Source organism: Gobius niger (assembly GCF_951799975.1).
Source record: "Gobius niger genome assembly, chromosome: 8".
Taxonomy (NCBI): Eukaryota; Metazoa; Chordata; class Actinopteri; order Gobiiformes; family Gobiidae; genus Gobius; species Gobius niger.
The window spans coordinates 2,719,536-2,737,810 of NC_136859.1; the positions used below are offsets into that span (position 1 = coordinate 2,719,536).

At 42.6% G+C, this 18,275-nt stretch overlaps 1 pseudogene across 1 annotated transcript in view; it reads left to right on the plus strand.

The window, feature by feature from the left end:
- Positions 1-1,483: 1,483 nt before the first annotated feature.
- LOC306966788 overlaps positions 1,484-18,275 on the plus strand; it is a 42,593-nt pseudogene continuing 25,801 nt past the window's right edge. Inside the window, exons 1-8 of the transcript in view lie at positions 1,484-1,614; positions 3,359-3,493; positions 3,685-3,724; positions 3,820-4,012; positions 4,105-6,255; positions 6,323-6,490; positions 6,587-6,633; positions 6,817-7,389. The product of the transcript in view is annotated as an uncharacterized misc_RNA (transcript). The remainder of the gene's footprint in view (positions 1,615-3,358; positions 3,494-3,684; positions 3,725-3,819; positions 4,013-4,104; positions 6,256-6,322; positions 6,491-6,586; positions 6,634-6,816; positions 7,390-18,275) is intronic.

An 18,275-nucleotide genomic window follows, 5' to 3' on the forward strand; every position in this document is an offset into this window, starting at 1 on the left:
TTTAACTAGTTATGCTAAAGTGCTAAATAAATAAATACCTTTAAAATAATACAGAATAATTCCCAATGTCAATGTTTTGTTTACAATAAAAAGAACCTTAAACCTAAACAGTTGTTCAGCTCAGAAAGCAGCGTGTGCACAGGCCTGCTCAGAAAGAGGAAGTCGGCGTGTGTAGCTCCTCCCTTTATAGACTTATGTGATCACATGACCAGACCTGTCCCTGCCGCACATCTGTAGCTCATTACTAAAAATCTAAATACAGGAAGAATCAGAGATCAGACACAATCAGACTTGTCCTCTGCTGGAGAGTTCAGTTCATTTATTAACCTCTTAACTCCCGCCGGAACCGAGAGGATCTTTTTCCTCACGTCAGATTTTTTGTTGGGTATTCAACTCATTTTTGTAACATTTTTGTCATTTTTTTCATCAATTTTTTATCAAACATTTGTCAGTTTCTTGTGACATCTTTGCCACTTTTTCATCAATTTATCGCCACTTTTTTGTCAGTGTTTTCTCACTCTTTTGTCACATTTCTATCATTGTTTTCGTCTCAGTTTTTGTTGCTATCTTCACTTTTTTCCAGAAGCTTTTGGATTGGGGTAAAGCCAAACCAGAGAAAATGTGCTGGGTTCAGGTGGGAGTTAAGGGGTTAAAGCTAAGACTTCCTGCACTTAAATGAAGGGAACAGGAGGAGCGGTCACATGACTCCAGGTGGAACAGGTCTGACCGGTGAGAGAGGGAAAGGGTTTAGAGACGACGCTGACGCAGTGAGTTTGTTTTTATGATTCCTTAGTGTTTTCTGCTTTATTGCGTCCAAATAAAATGATTGTTTAGTCCAGTGGTTTCCAACCTGGGGGGCGGGCCTGTCTACAGCATGTGCAGGGGGGGCTTCACGGAAGAAGATTAAGAACCAGTGTTTAAGTCTGTGTTTAGTCAAGATCCAGGTGAAGTTTGGGTTTAGGCCTGGAATAGACCTGCTTTGTCCTGTTTGGTCCCAGATTGTTTCTCATAGTTTAGTCCTTGTTTGGTTCAATGTTCGACCTGGATAAATCCTGGTTTAGGACTGGATTTACACCTGGTTTATCTTCGGTTTAATCCTGGATTTGTCCAGACTCAGACCAAGTGTTTCATAATCCGGACTCAGAGGTTTTTACTTTACAGGAATTATAAAATAAAGGGAAATGCAGTTGAGTGTAGTGGATGCAGGTGACCAGCAGGGGGAGGCACAGACCACATCATGGACCAGACTTTCTGCAAACCAGTTTTTCTCAAACAGCTGCACACAGACTCTCAGGGGGAAACAAGCACGAGCTTTGGAATCCAGTCATAATCAACTAAGATTAAAGCCATTTTTAAAACTAAATGAAATTAGGTGGTGTCTTTCTGCTGATGAGCCATGTTTTCAAAATTAGGGTTAAAACAGTCGACATCACTGTATATTTTGTTCAAAAGAACTCTTCTTCTGATTCTCAGCAGGTTCAACATGGACCCACCTGGACCTGGCCCCGGGTCCAAACCCAGACCTAAACCTGCTCCCAGCTCTGTGTCTCTGAAAAGTGACCGCTCTAAAGGCCGCCCTCCCAACTTTAAAGAACCTCCTCCTGAAGACCAGAGGTAAAACAGGCTGATAAAATAGTTACAAAGTACAGCATGTTTGTCATTGGAAGAAGTGTGAGCTGCTCCTCAAACAAACAATAAACAAGTCTAGTCTCACCTGGACCATCCAAGTACTGACCAGGCCCTTCCCTGCTGAGCTTCCAAGGTCTGACGGGATCAGGCAGAGCAAAGGCGGGACGGCCATCTTTATTTACCCAAATATAACTGCTTAAAGAGTAACTAAACACCAAATCCACTTTTTTTTGCTGATAAACGGTCTAAATGGTTGTTGAATAGAGTTAGCTACATGTCCCAGTCAATATGTTGACAATTGGGGCAAACTTGTTCAAAATCTCACTTTTGTGTCTAAAACCGCAGGGTTAGCGCCTCTACTGGTTTCACGCAGCAACTACATTTGATATTTTGTGGTTGGAGGAGAGTGTGTCCACGGCGTCCACAAAACGTCATCAGTTCTGCCTTTGTGCCTCTGTGGCCCCGCCCACACACTCCTCCGCCTCCGTCACGCAGCAACCAGGACACGCGTCGCGCAGTCAAACCAGTAGATGGCGCCCCTGCGATGCTCACGCTTAGGCTGAGGTGGTGTAGAGGAATAAATCCCTTAGAAAAGCTACTGTGCGATGCTCTCTCTCTGTTCGCAGTCACTGACAGTGAGCGAGTCGTCTATCTTTTTTTTTTTTTTTCGTAGGATAGTTGCTACTAGTGATGCGCGGGTTGCGGGTTCCACCGTCGTCTTTACAGCAGGTTTTTGGCGTAAATATACGTCGGATTTTCATAAAACAAGCAGCGTTTTGCAGCTTGTTATCCAGAGAACGCTTTTGTGGAGCTCATGTCTCCTGTTTTCCACCGTATGTGCGGCTGTGTGTGACTTCGGTTAGGCCGACCTGTGCTCTCTTCCTCTCTCCCTCTTGCCCAGCGCTCTTCGGACGGAGAGAGAAAGCGAGAGCGCGCGCGATGACACGCCGGTGCTGTGCATACGGATCATATTTGTAACGCGTAATATTTAATGGTTGCGGGGCGGGTTGTAAAAATAGAACAACGTTGCGGGGCGGGCTGGGTCGGGTTAGAACCTGCTCCAAATGCGGGACCCGCGGGTTGAAAAAAAACCCTGACCCGCATCACTAGTTGCTACATCAAGCAATCACAAGTCATGAGAGTGTACCAACTCTCCTACGAAACAATAAACCTTGCGCACAGTCGTGACACCGGTAACAGCCGTCTGTCTGTCCTGTCAGATCTAGGGGCTTGGTCTGAGACTGTCAACAGAGCAGACCCCGCCCACACACTCACCCCCCTCGTCTCCCCCAAAGCCTCCGAGACCACCCCTTTCTCCGCACTTTTTGACTTCTGTATGTGGGTGGGGAAAGGCTCTGCCACACCCGTTTAGTTGCACTTTAAGATTATTATCTAATGTCCATGGATGACCTGGCCAAGAGTTCAGCAGCACATTTCAAATAATCATCATAAGCAATAAGGTCATATTTCAATCATGTAACTATTTAGAAATCATAATAGTTCTCACATGAATCTCACAGTTTGTAAAATCCGACAAAAGCTGCACTGCTTCGATTGGTCAAATGCAGAGAATACATTTCCCTATGGAGACAATAAAGTACACATGAATCAGAACCAATTCTCTTCATTTTAGTTCAGTTTGTAAAGAGTTCGAAGCTGTGGCTCAGCATTAACATACAAATATGAAACTCTAATCCTACTGTAAAAAAACTGATCTTCTGATTCTCAGCAGCTACAACATGGATCCACCTGGACCTGGGTCTAAACCAAGACCTAAACCTGCTCCCAGCTCTGTGTCTCTGAAAAGTGACCACTCCAAAGGCGTGGGTCCTCTCTTTAAAGAACCTCCTCCTGAAGACCAGAGGTAAGTCCTGCGTAAACCAGAGTCAGACCTGGTTTAGTCCTGGTTTAGTCCTGGTTTAGTCCTGGTGTGAGCTGTAGATGGTGAGTCCTCAGCAGGTCTGTGGAGGAGCTTCTTGTGAGTCCTAAATGAGTCCAAAGGCGGCTGCAGTGGTCTCTGCTCAGTCTCTAATGTTTCTGTTTGTTGGTTCACAGGGAGCCAGGCCCAAAGGAGCAGCTGGACGCCATATTCACGGTGAGTAGCCACGACTGCAGCATGTGTGGGGTTCTCTGTGGGGCTCCTCAGGTCCTCTCTTTGACTGAAACTCTTTAAATCTGATTCTATTCCAGCGTCTGGAGGAGGACATCCTGACGTTTGTCAAAGAGCAGCTGCAGAGGCTCCACAGGCTCCTGGTCTCAGAGTACCCAGAGAGTAGCTCAGAGAGTGAGGAGGAGCAGAGCAGCAGAGAGGCTGTGCTGAACATCACCCTGGACTTCCTGAGGAGGATGAAGCAGGAGCAGCTGGCCGAGCGTCTGAGCTCCAGTAAGAACTCTTCCACATCTACATAACTTTAATAACTTATATTTGAGTTTGTGTCCAGTGAAGAGTTCACTGTTGTCTCTGTCTTTATTCAGGGAGTTCTGTTGGAGTTTGCAGAGATAAACTGAAGAGTCATCTGCAGCAGAGGTTCAGCTGTGTGTTTGAGGGCGTGGCTAAAGCAGGAAACTCCGCCCCCCTGCACCAGATCTACACAGAGCTCTACATCACAGAGGGAGGGGCCTCAGAGGTCAACCAGGAACATGAAGTCAGACACATCGAGACGGCGTCCAGGAAACCAGCCGCTACAGAGACCAGCATCACATGTGAAGACCTGTTTAAAGACCCCGCCCACAGACAGCAGCCAATCAGAGCAGAGCTGACAGAGGAACAAGGAACACAAACAAAAAGCAAGGAAGAAAATGAGTCAGTATTTAACAAAGCGATTCAATCAGTCAAAACAACTATTACAAAGATCTTCATACCAATCAGAGCAGAGCAGACAGAGGAGGGACCAATCAGGACGGTGCTGACGAAGGGCGTGGCCGGCGTGGGGAAAACAGTGCTGACTCAGAAGTTGAGTCTGGACTGGGCTGAAGGCAGAGCCCACCAGGACGTCCAGCTGCTGTTCCCCTTCACTTTCAGAGAGCTCAATGTGCTCAGAGACACAGAGTACAGCCTGGTGGAGCTGCTGCACCACTTCTTCAGTCAAACCAAAGGTCTCTGCAGCTTTCAGCAGCTCCAGGTGCTCTTCATCTTTGACGGTCTGGACGAGTGCAGACTTCCTCTGGACTTCAGCCGGACCCGGGTCCTGACGGAGCCCACAGAGAGCGCCTCAGTGGAGGAGCTGCTGGTGAACCTCATCAGGGGGAGCCTGCTTCCCTCCGCTCGCCTCTGGATAACCACACGCCCCGCGGCGGCCAATCAGATCCCTGCTGAGAGCGTCTCCATGGTGACAGAGGTGCGAGGGTTCAGCAACCCACAGAAGGAGCAGTACTTCAGGAAGAGGTTCAGAGACAAGCAGCAGGCCACAGACATCATCTCCCACATCAAGAGCATCCGCAGCCTGTACATCATGTGCCACATCCCAGTCTTCTGCTGGATCCTCTCCACAGTCCTGCTCCATCTGATGGAGACCAGAGAGAGAGGAGAGCTGCCCCGCACCCTCACCCAGATGTACATCCACCTCCTGGTGGTCCAGGCCAAAGTCAAGAACATCAAGTATCATGAGGGATCTGGGACAGACCTTCACTGGACTCCAGAGACCTGGGAGATGGTGCGGTCTCTCGGAAAACTGGCCTTTGAGCAGCTGCAGAAAGGAAACCTGATCTTCTACGAGAGTGACCTGAGCGAGTGTGGGCTGGACGCTGCAGCCGCCTCAGTGTACTCCGGAGTCTTCACACAGGTCTTTAGAGAGGAGCCAGGCCTGTACCAGGACAAGGTCTACTGCTTCATCCATCTGACTGTGCAGGAGTTTCTGGCTGCTCTTCACGTCCATCAGACCTTCTTCAGCTCTGGGGAGAACCTGCTGTCCACACCACACTCCTCTGAGAGCCCTAAGACCTTCTACCGCTCTGCTGTGGACCGGGCCTTACAGAGTCCAAACGGACACCTGGACCTGTTCCTGCGCTTCCTCCTGGGGCTGTCTCTGCCGACCAATCAGAGCCTGCTGCCAGGTCAGCTGACTCACACAGGAAGTGACTCGACAAATCAGGAGACAGTAAAATACATCAAACAGAAGCTGAATGAAGAGGGTCTGTCTGCAGAGAGGAGCCTGAACCTGCTCCACTGTCTGAACGAACTGAACGACCACAGTCTGATGGAGCAGATACAGAGTTACATGAGAGCAGGAAGTCTCTCCTGGTTACGTTCTCCTGCTGAGTGGTCTGCCGTGTCCTTCCTCTTACTGTCCTCAGACTCAGACCTGGAGGAGTTTGACCTCAGGAAATACTGTTCCTCAGAGACAGTTCTCCTGAAGCTGCTGCCGGTCGTCAAAGCCTCCACCAAAGCCATGTGAGTCCAGACTGTATTTAAACACTTGTGTCTTGGCTCTCGTCTCTAATCGTCCTCTCTGTCCTCAGTCTGAGCGGCTGTGGCCTGTCTCCTCTCAGCTGTGCTCCTCTGGCCTCAGTCCTCAGCTCCTCCAGTCTGACTCACCTGGATCTCAGTAACAACGACCTCCAGGACTCAGGAGTGGAGCTGCTGTGTTCTGGACTGAAGAGCGCCCCCTGCAGACTGCACACCCTCAGGTGAGACGCTCCCATGATGCACTCTGTCTCTGTGTCCACATTAGAGGCTAATGCTGTGTGTCTTTAGTCTGTCTGGATGTCTGGTCTCAGAGAGGGGCGGGGCTTCTCTGGCCTCAGCTCTGAGCTCCGCCCCCTCCCACCTGAGAGAGTTAGACCTGAGCTACAACCATCCAGGACCCTCCGCCGAGCTCCTGACCGCTCTACGGGCCCCTCAGGGGCCCCTGCTCTCTCTCAGGTGAGCCCCCCCTGGACTCTCTCAGGGTCTTGTCTCTGGTCCATGGTTGGTCCAGGTCTGGTCTGGTCTACAGTAAACTGGACTTGTGTGTTTCAGGCTGGATCCTGCTGGAGAACAGTGGATGGTCCCAGGTCCGAGGAAATGTGAGTCTGTGTTTCATTCAATTCATGAAAACAGCTTTTGATTGATTTATATTTTCATGTTCGATCTTTCTTCATGCATGTACTTACTGCTCTTTATGTAAAATAAAATAATCAAACAACAGGAAATCTCCTTAGACTCACAGGAACAGGAAGTGACATCATGAGTTGTGTTTGTTTCCTCAGATTCCTGTGAGTTTTCTCTGGATCCAAACACAGCTCAGAGGAACCTCCTTCTGTCTGAGGACAAACGGACTGTGACCAGAGTGAACGAGGAGCAGCAGTATCCAGATCATGAGGACAGGTTCATGGACCGGCCTCAGGTCCTGAGCTCCACTGGCCTGAGGGGGCGCTGTTACTGGGAGGTGCAGTGGAGCGGGAGGGGTGCTGATATAGCAGTGAGTTACAGAGGAATCAGACGGAGCGGAGACAGAGAGGAGAGTGGGTTTGGAAACAATGATCAGTCCTGGAGTCTGAGGATCTTTGGTGGACGTTACTCCGTCCGTCACAACAAGAGAGAAACAGACCTCTTCTCCACCTCCTCCTCTCTCTCTGACTCAGGTGTAGTGGGCGTGTTCCTGGACTCTGAGGCTGGAGCTCTGTCCTTCTATGACGTCGACTCTGGTGGAAAACTGTCCCACATTTACACCTTCACCTCCTCCTTCACTGAGCCTCTGTTTCCTGGGTTTGGGCTGAGGTATGAAGGTTCCTCTGTGTCTGTGTTAGATCTGAGGAGAGCGCCCCCTGGTGGACCTCTGTGACTGAACTCTTTTATGACACACATTTGATTGACAGCTGTAAGGACCAATCACAGCTGGCTCCGCCTGTAATCACTGATTCACTGTTGAAATAAAACACGTCTTTATTAAATCATCACTTGTGTGTTTGAGGCCCTGACAGATACAGGTGGAGCCGTCGCCCTGTTACCGTGAGGTCGACGGTTCACATCTCAGTCTCACCAGCACTTACTCTGTCAATGAGCAAGACACTTCACCCCAAAGGGTCAGTGGTTTAAAGTATTATTCAGTGTTTGAGACTAAAACCAGGTGGAAACTAAGCACTGGAGACAAAAACTATGTATTTCATTAATCTTCTTCATGCCCTCATAGCCTTATAGTTTTAAAGTTGCTTATTTTGATCTAAATTCTGTGTTTTATGTTTTATGTTGCACGATTGTACCGAGAAAAAATCCTAGTTTGTGAACCTGTTCTCAAACAATGGCAATAAAAACTATCCTGATTCTAAAATGTTGTGATTTTACGATTATTCACAATTATCGGCCTGGTGAAAGGAAACAACTGATGTTCTTAGTTTGTGCTTTTTAAAACTGAAACTTGAAACATTCACTGTTTCTCAAAATAATAAAAGGAAACAAAGTGTAAGACAGTGATAACGACGGGTTTGAGATCATACACCTGCCAGTATAATCTCCCCTCTTTAAGGCCAAAGCAGCTGTGGGTGTGGAATGTGCAGATGTTACGGTGGTGGGACATATAGAGGGACAGACTGACTCATATTATACAAATAAACTTACACTTTCATATTAGGTTTGACTTAATTTGCTTTTTTAGACCCAAATTACAAAACAAAACTCTCATAAAAAGTACAGCAGCCAAACTCGTAGTGATGTGAGGACTATGTGTAACCCCTGACTCACGTTAAGTAGATTAGGTGAAATTAAAAGTATAGACCAGTTGCCAGGTTCAATAGGATTACAATAGGAACTAAGGTGAATGTGCAATGAAATGGCTGGAGACAAGGCGTAAATAGGAAAAAGTATTATTTAGTAACAATAAGCAGAGCCGGCATATGCAGCGCTCCAGACTAACTTTTTTCATGACCGTCCCGACACCGTCCCGAAAACCCTTTGGCATCGTCCCGAAATGGATGTGAACCGTCCCAAATTTTATAGAGCTCTCGCTCTTTTATGGGGAAGAGGGAAGTATGCACACTCGCTTACATAAATATTAGGGCTGCAACTATCGATTATTTACATCGATTTGTCGAGTAATCAGATATGTATTGTATTTATATTGAAAAACTACATTTCATGACTTTAGAGCAGATTATAGAAGGAGAAAAAATGAGGATTTTTCTGCTAGAAATAACATCATTTATTCTTAATTTCTTAGTTTGTCCCAAAAGCAGCAACATTTGACTCTCATTAAGAGACGCCTGTCCTTCAGAGTGTCTTTATATTATTCAGTACTTTTATTCTTATTCAAGTGAAGTAGGACCTGACTGGAGACAGAATCTTGAAATGTTCTGCTGAAGCTCAGGTGATTCATTTCTTTCCCAGGATCTCAACCAGAGGGGTTTCCCAAAAGAGGAGAAACATTTTAATTACTTTTGTCATAGTATTGCTATAGCAGGGAATAATGTATACATTTTTATGGTTCATAAATGTATTTGTTGTGAGCAATGAAAGGATGGATATGAGAAATTTAAAGTACAGATGAAACAGTCTGACTGTTGGAGTTTTATTCTGCTTTTGAAATAGTGTGACCACCATAAATAGTTTAAACAGATCAGTGGGACGATTTGGTAGAACTTTGAAGTACAGAGGAATTAGTTTAGTTTTTTAAAGATCAGGCATTTTTTATCCCACTAAAAAGACACACCTTTTCATTATTACAACTTTTATAACACTGGGCGAGCAACAGATCGCAATTAAGCAGTTAAACGTAAAAATCATGAGGGCTTCAGTGATAAAGTGAGACATGTTAAGCAGGAGGAACAGAGAACGACATGGCTCTGCAGGACAGTCAAAAGAGGGACAGGTGGTCACGCTATGTAGATCTGTGTTTTTATTAATCTTATTAATTTAAATCGTAGATACAGCGTAAAGATATTTAGCGCAAACCACTTTGCAGCGACGGAGGAGTAGATACAGTAGGATGTAAAAGTCTGTGTTTGGTGAGGGGGAAGGAGAGAAGTTACCTTATCATGTCACACTTTGAAGTAACAGTGGATGAAAGTGTAGATGGTCCTGATGGTAAATCATCACTGATGCCGTTGTCAGTATTGTTGTGGCGGTAGCGGAGCGGGGGGAGTCGTGTCCTTTCGCCTCGTTCGCCTCCGTCCTGTCTTCGCCTCTCGTTGTGGAGTTTCTGCTTGTTTGAGCCGTGTTTTGATGATTACAACAGCCTGGTTCTCCGCTCCGCTACCTGGCTCTGCCCGGCTACGAGTTTTAGCTCTGATGTTTACAACCACAGAGCTGCTCTTCAGAAGCGGCCGTGCGGAAACAAGCGCCACTTAGTTCCGAGTGCGTAGGCGGCCCCGTTTTATACGGTTTTAATGAGAAATATTAATTAAGAAAATCATCAAAGCGGGAAAATATTATTCAAAGCATTTTACTAATCGAGTTCATCGATTTAATCAATGAATCATTGCAGCCCTAAAAATACATATATATAAAAAAGGCCTATCGTCCCGAGACCGTCCCGTGCATTTTTTTTTCCGACGACGGGACTAGGTTAGTGTCGAGCCCTGATATGCAACCAAAAATAACTCCCCAGTCCCATTGAGCTCAGTGTTTCAGTTTAAGTCTTAAGTCAAGTCAATTGTCTTCATTGTTCAGATCTTTTTCCTTTAAAGTGGTGTTTTAAGGCGTTACCTCTCGGAAATTGGTAGAAAGACGGTTGTTCTTCGACGTTCAGTTCTGTTCTGGGCACAGGCTCGACGTCTCCGTCCAGAGAGAATCCAGGAAATCCATCCAGGGTTTTCTTAACCATGAAAAACCAGCCTGCACAACAATCATGGTGTTATTGTTTACAGATGAATAAAACTCTGTTATCCTGTCTCTTCTCAGTTGTTATAGCTTTGTTTTTTATATCTTTAAAAATACACAGTAATACTTAACATGCATGTTTTTAACTCAAATATTCTTTCCAAAACATGAAATAGTTTTTAATCCATGTAAAACAAGCAAATGAATTTATCTTTTTATTGTTTTTTTTTAATTATTATTATTTAACCATATTATGATTCAATATTTTTAACTAATCAACATTGATTTTAAATGAATTTTAACTTTTTATAACTCATGAAATGAAACGACTGAATTCAGATATTCTCCTTCAAAATCAACACTTCAGTAAAACCTTATCTGTGCTGCTGGGTTTAGCATCACAGAAGAATTACTGTGCACTTTCATATAGAGTTCATGAATGTGACGTCATATCGCTAAGCATTATGGCATTAATGTTCACATTAAAACACTTGGACACCACAGTGAGTTAGATGTTTTTTACCAGCAGTAACTCAGCAGCTCACGGAGCTGATCCACGGCTTTTTTCTCCACTTTTTATACTGTTTTTAGCTCATGTTAGTCAATGGAAATGTTTGCTAACAGCTGCAAAGATGGCGGATCTCCATGGCAACTGTGGAATTTCCCAAACTCTATTACAAACCATGAAAAATGTACAATAAACTTCAATAATAATAATTACATTGGATCAAAAAAAGCGCAAAAACAACCAAAAGTGCTTCTGTGTTTTATGAACTAAACTAGAATTTGGTAGAAACCACATCTTTACCAAAAATAGCTTTTACGTCGCTTTCAAACAAAAAAACGGCACTCGAGATTAGCGTTAGCATCGCGCTAATATTAGCATCGCGCTAGCATGTTTTTCTAATCCTCACATGGCATGGACTTACCAAGATGAGGCATCGTGAGGAACAGCCTCTCCAGCTCGTGCTCCTTCCACTTCACACAACAATTATTCCAAATAAACCAAATACAAAGTCATTTGTTTACATCGTTTTTTTTTATATATAAAACTGACCAGACCTAAAGGTTTTGTCTCGGACCGTCTCCAGCCTGTCCCGCTCATTCCCGGAGCGCGAAAGACCGAAAACTAGTGAGTGATTCGGTTCCGCAGCTCGGGAGGCGGGACTAATACCATTTTTAACAAATCAAAAGGTCATTATCGCCCAACGTGACCGTGAAAACAGGAAAATAAAGTTTGAGTGAGGGGATCACACTTCCTCTTTTCAAAATAAATGTATTTCAAAATAAAAGTGCGTAAATACAAAACAGCAAAAAGGAGAGACTGGGTTACATATGTGTGTCATGTCATTTATGTCAAAAATCAAAATGACTTTAGGCAGGACGAGCGACAAAGATGTAAATGATCTCTGACTGTTATTATGTCAACGCCACATCGCACATCTGGAACATACACGTGGGAAAGGACGCCCTCTGGTGGAGACTGCGCGAAAAAAGGCACTTCTCGATTATCGATCATTTTCTTTCTACTCTGCAGATTGTGATACAGAAATGTTTGTATTGTGTTTTTCAAGCCTGTGTTAATGATTACAGTGTCGTCATTATTCATTCACTCCAGACTCAGTGGTGGAAACTCAAATCAAACAAATTCACTCTGACACTCTGGTGTTTTATTTTCTAAAAAGTCCATGAAGCCTCTCAGTGTGAATAATAAAAGCCTAAAGTCAAATTCATCAGAACAGAGTAAATATATTATTTTCCGGGGCCGTTTTTGGATCGATTTAAGGCGTCCTGTAAGTGGGAATGGCTGCTGTCGTGTAACACACTGTCCACTAGGGGCATCAGGATTTTCTTACACATGTGGGCATGTGGGGTTCAAGATCCGGCCTCGCTTTTATGCTGTCTTTTAATTTGTAATGCTTTTCCAAATGTGACAGTGTGAATGTTGGGTGCGCCAAACAAAAGCCCATGTATTTTTAGTGTTGACTTTTCGAAAACGTAAATTATTAAGAGTTTAAAGGCACGACGCCGGCTCATCAGCAATGTGCTAACGACAGACACTTGCGCACGTATTTTACAAGAAAGAAATACTTGAAAATACGACAAAATTATTGTCATAACTTTGCAGTTTCAGGCAAATCTTCAATTTGACCTTGTATGTTTCATGTCCGTGTTAGCACAGAGCTGATTAGCCTGTGCTGTTAAACTCTTAATCTTTGAGTTTTTCGAACATTCAATGCTAATAATACATGGGATTTTTTATGTTGGACCCGACACGTGACCTGAAGTGGGTGGGACTGTTGAGCCTTTGTTGTGGCGTATGACTCCGAACTTATCCAAAACGCCACAGTAGGCTATGGCAAGGGGGTTTGAACACTGATGACGCGCAGTCAGAACAATTTACGAGGGTTTATTTGTGATCGTAACAGTAAACAGGCTCTTACTTAGAACGATGATGGAATTGAAATGCCAAACCTCAATAAGACAGTGCAAATCTTTCTTTTGATGTGAAAATAATACGATACGATAACCTGGCTAATGCCATGCTGTTGTGTGCGCTCGAATAATTTCGAACTGCACAGCAGCCTGGGGACCATGGCCGAAATTTTCGCGTGGATTTGGGAACCAATCACAGAACGAGGAGGGACGGCAAGAGGATGACGCGATATACGATGCGGTAAACAAAGTTTCTCTCCCCAGCTCACCCCACCGCCATGATGCAGGCCCAGCACAAACACACAGCTCAGGTGAGCGCGCACTAAGAGTAAACCACTCCCACGGTGCCACCAATCACCGTGGTGCAGAAGCACGTGACACTAAGCGCGTGCACATACTCACCCACGTCACTCATTCATAAGAGAAACCACCAAAACCTCTGTATGGCTCCTACATTCCGGCCCCTAATTATTGTATGGTAATAATTACCCACCACCATTAACAGGAGTAGGAGACAGAACCATAACCAAGGGCAAAAAGTGAAACATAACTGAGTGAAACATAACATGGGCAGCACGGTAGCGCAGCGGTTAGTGCTCTCGCTTCACAGCTAGAAGGTCCGGGTTCGATTCCCACCAGGGACGGGGCCTTTCTGTGTGGAGTTTGCATGTTCTCCCCGTGTCTGCGTAGGTTTCCTCCGGGTACTCCGGTTTCCCCTACCACTAAAAACATGCACAATAGGCCAGGATGAATGATGTGTGTGAGTGAATGTATGGTGGTGTCAGAGGGTCCGTTGGCGCAGACGTGTGTAGTCGCGAAAACGCCTCTGTCAGTCTCCCCCAGGGGAAACTGAAGCTACAAACGTAGCTTTCCCCCACCGAGCGAATCCACCGTGATAGTGCGCCCTCTGCTGGTAAAGACGGATATACGACGGTATTTAGCTCATGTTTTACAGTTTATTTTGTGTAATTTAGTGTTGACATGTAACTTAGTTTAGGCTACATGTGCTATTATTTTGGTTATTTTATGAAATTAAAACTGTATGTTTTACTCCAATATTTCATTGTATTGTGTAGGACAGAGCCTTCATTTGTTCAATAAGGGACAGAGACATTATTTTCATTGTGGTAACGGCCATTGCTGTAATCAGTAATGAAAGGAGAAATCGGGTTAATATTGTTAGTTTGCAGATGTAATAACACAGTAAAAAATATAATTTGTACCGTCAGGGTCTTCCCTGTTTCCTAAATTCAGCAGCTTCTTTCTGTTAACTTCACTAAAACAAAAGATGTGTAAAAAACAAATGTAATTCTGGGCTAATAATGAAAATAATAATAATACTGTGGTCAAAACTAGTCTGGAATGACATATGCAACTATGTGCCATTAATAATGGTGCCATAACTTTAAAAAAATTTATATATTTGTCCTTTATTTATCCAGGATAGAATTCTTTCAGATTAAAAACCTCAAGAGTGTCCAGGCCAAGATTCTTTAAAATTAAAATATGCAATAATTTGCCACAAAAAGGTCCCGTAACACATAATTATGAATAAATTATATATTGACTTTACAGCCTGCAATTGCACTTTTGGGTGGCATGTAATTGGGATTTATTGTTTTTACTCATTTACAACTAGCATAAACTCCATCTTAAGCAGAAAATTAATATGTCATCTTATCTTTATCAAACAACATTAATGTGTCATGTTATCTTTATCAAACAACATTAATGTGTCATGTTATCTTTATCAAACAACATTAATGTGTCATGTTATCTTTATCAAACAACATTAATGTGTCATGTTATCTTTATCAAACATTAACGTGTCATGTTATCTTTATCAAACAACATTAATGTGTCATCTTATCTTTATCAAACAACATTAATGTGTCATGTTATCTTTATCAAACAACATTAATGTGTCATGTTATCTTTATCAAACATTAACGTGTCATGTTATCTTTATCAAACAACATTAACGTGTCATGTTATCTTTATCAAACATTAACGTGTCATGTTATCTTTATCAAACAACATTAATGTGTCATGTTATCTTTATCAAACAACATTAATGTGTCATGTTATCTTTATCAAACATTAACGTGTCATGTTATCTTTATCAAACAACATTAACGTGTCATGTTATCTTTATCAAACATTAACGTGTCATGTTATCTTTATCAAACAACATTAACGTGTCATGTTATCTTTATCAAACAACATTAATGTGTCATGTTATCTTTATCAAACAACATTAATGTGTCATGTTATCTTTATCAAACAACATTAATGTGTCATGTTATCTTTATCAAACAACATTAATGTGTCATGTTATCAAACAACATTAATGTGTCACGTTATCTTTATCAAACAACATTAATGTGTCATGTTATCTTTATCAAACAACATTAATGTGTCATGTTATCTTTATCAAACAACATTAATGTGTCATGTTATCTTTATCAAACAACATTAATGTGTCACGTTATCTTTATCAAACAACATTAATGTGTCATGTTATCATTATCAAACAACATTAATGTGTCATGTTATCTTTATCAAACAACATTAATGTGTCATGTTATCTTTATCAAACATTAACGTGTCATGTTATCTTTATCAAACAACATTAATGTGTCATGTTATCTTTATCAAACAACATTAACGTGTCATGTTATCTTTATCAAACATTAACGTGTCATGTTGTCTTTATCAAACAACATTAATGTGTCATGTTATCTTTATCAAACAACATTAATGTGTCATGTTATCTTTATCAAACAACATTAATGTGTCATGTTATCTTTATCAAACAACATTAATGTGTCATGTTGTCTTTATCAAACAACATTAATGTGTCATGTTATCTTTATCAAACAACATTAATGTGTCATGTTATCTTTATCAAACAACATTAATGTGTCATGTTATCATTATCAAACAACATTAATGTGTCATGTTATCTTTATCAAACAACATTAATGTGTCATGTTATCATTATCAAACAACATTAACGTGTCATGTTATCTTTATCAAACATTAACGTGTCATGTTGTCTTTATCAAACAACATTAATGTGTCATGTTATCTTTATCAAACAACATTAATGTGTCATGTTATCTTTATCAAACAACATTAATGTGTCATGTTATCTTTATCAAACAACATTAATGTGTCATGTTATCTTTATCAAACAACATTAATGTGTCATCTTATCTTTATCAAACAACATTAATGTGTCAGCTTATCTTTATCAAACAACATTAATGTGTCATGTTATCTTTATCAAACAACAGAAACATCTACGATTTCTATATTGGTTCATAAGAAATCAAAAAATGAAATAACTCGGTTAAAGTCTCACGTTCGTTGAGTTGATCAAATCAATCTTCCCAAGACCTAATCCCATCGTACATCCGTCTTTACCAGGAGAGGGCGCACGATCACGGTGGATTCGCTTCACGGTGTTTCTGTCTCGGCTCCGGGTCTGCCGCTTTCCCCGACTCACTCACGTTGCTTCACGAGAACTTATGTTACATTCACAGACTATCACGAGGTGGGAAAATACACTTTTACATAAACAAGAAAAATAAATGAAATACACAGTGTAATAACATGTGTTTAAAGGAATAGGCCACCGTTTTTACATACTAAAATATGTTCTTACCTCACTTTAGCCGAGTTAATATATCCCCGTCTGGTCTTTGTCCGTGCGCTCTGCCAGGCAAACGGAGCACATACGCAGCCTCTCCCACATGTCACATAGCGCCGAAAAAGCTCACGATAGAAGCTACCAAGCTCTTCCACGTGTTCCCTATTTAAATAAAGTTACGTGAAGTGTTTTCATGCGAAGTATATTTACACAGAAATGTAGCATGTCGATTTTAGAAGCAAATAAAAAGGGGGACTATATTGTGGGGCGTAATGATACGAGGAGTAAATCGTCCGCGCAGTAACTCCTAAAGGTTATTGACGGAAGTGAGCGGGGGAAGTCTTTAGGAGTTACTACGCGGACGTTTTACTCCTCGTATCATTACGCCTCACAATATAGTCCCCCTTTTTATTTGCTTATAAAATCGACATGTTACATTTCTGTGTAAATATACTTCGCATGAAAACACTTCACGTAACTTTATTTAAATAGGGAACACGTGGAAGAGCTTGGTAGCTTCTATCGTGAGCTTTTTCGGAGCTATGTGACATGTGGGAGAGGCTGCGTATGTGTGAGCGCACGGACAAAGACCAGACGGGGATATATTAACTCGGCTAAAGTGAGGTAAGAACATATCTTAGTATGTAAAAACGGTGGCCTATTCCTTTAACAATGTAAATACCTTTTTATCACATTACCTTGAACTTGGCTTTTAATTAAGTTTACCTATGAAATACATGAACTATTTAACTATTTTTAATCTACTACGTACGTTTGACTATATATGCATATATTACACCTTTCATTTATGAGGCTAAAATGTGAAATATAAACAGGGAGTCAGACTCGACCTCCGAGCCACAGCAGCTCAGTCAGAAGAGACACAGGGAGCTCAGTTTAATGACATAATGTCTGAAATAGAACAGGAGGAGCGGTCACATGACTCCAGGTGTAACAGGTCTGAACGGTGAGAGAGGGAAAGGATTTAGAGACGACGCTGACGCAGTGAGTTTGTTTTTATGATTCCTTAGTGTTTTCTGCTTTATTGTGTCCAAATAAAATGATTGTTTAGTCCAGTGGTTTCCAACCTGGGGGGCGGGCCTGTCTACAGCATGTGCAGGGGGGGCTTCAAGGAAAAAGATTAAGAACCAGTGTTTAAGTCTGTGTTTAGTCAAGATCCAGGTGAAGTTTGGGTTTAGGCCTGGAATAGACCTGCTTTGTCCTGTTTGGTCCCAGATTGTTTCTCATAGTTTAGTCCTTGTTTGGTTCAATGTTCGACCTGGATAAATCCTGGTTTAGGACTGGATTTACACCTGGTTTATCTTCGCTTTAATCATGGATTTGTCCAGACTCAGACCAAGTGTTTCATAATCCGGACTCAGAGGGTTTTACTTTACAGGAATTATAAAATAAAGGGAAATGCAGTTGAGTGTAGTGGATGCAGGTGACCAGCAGGGGGAGGCACAGACCACATCATGGACCAGACTTTCTGCAAACCAGTTTTTCTCAAACAGCTGCACAGAGAGCGGGAAACAAGCACGAGCTTTGGAATTGTTGTGGATTTTCTTATTTAATAAAGCTTAAGAGATGTTTGTCAAGTCAAGATGTGAAGTTTATTACACAATGCTTTGCGGAGAGGGTTACACATAACGCGAGTTCATGGTAAGCTCTGCCCGAGTCAGCTTTGGCATCACCTTTATAAGGTGAGCACCAAAGACAGAGCAGCAGGACAGAGGTCATACACAACAAAGGGAAGCGCAGAAACACATAGAAATGGCAATACAGTTGGGGATGTCAATGCAGGCAACCAAAAGGCGCTTTGCA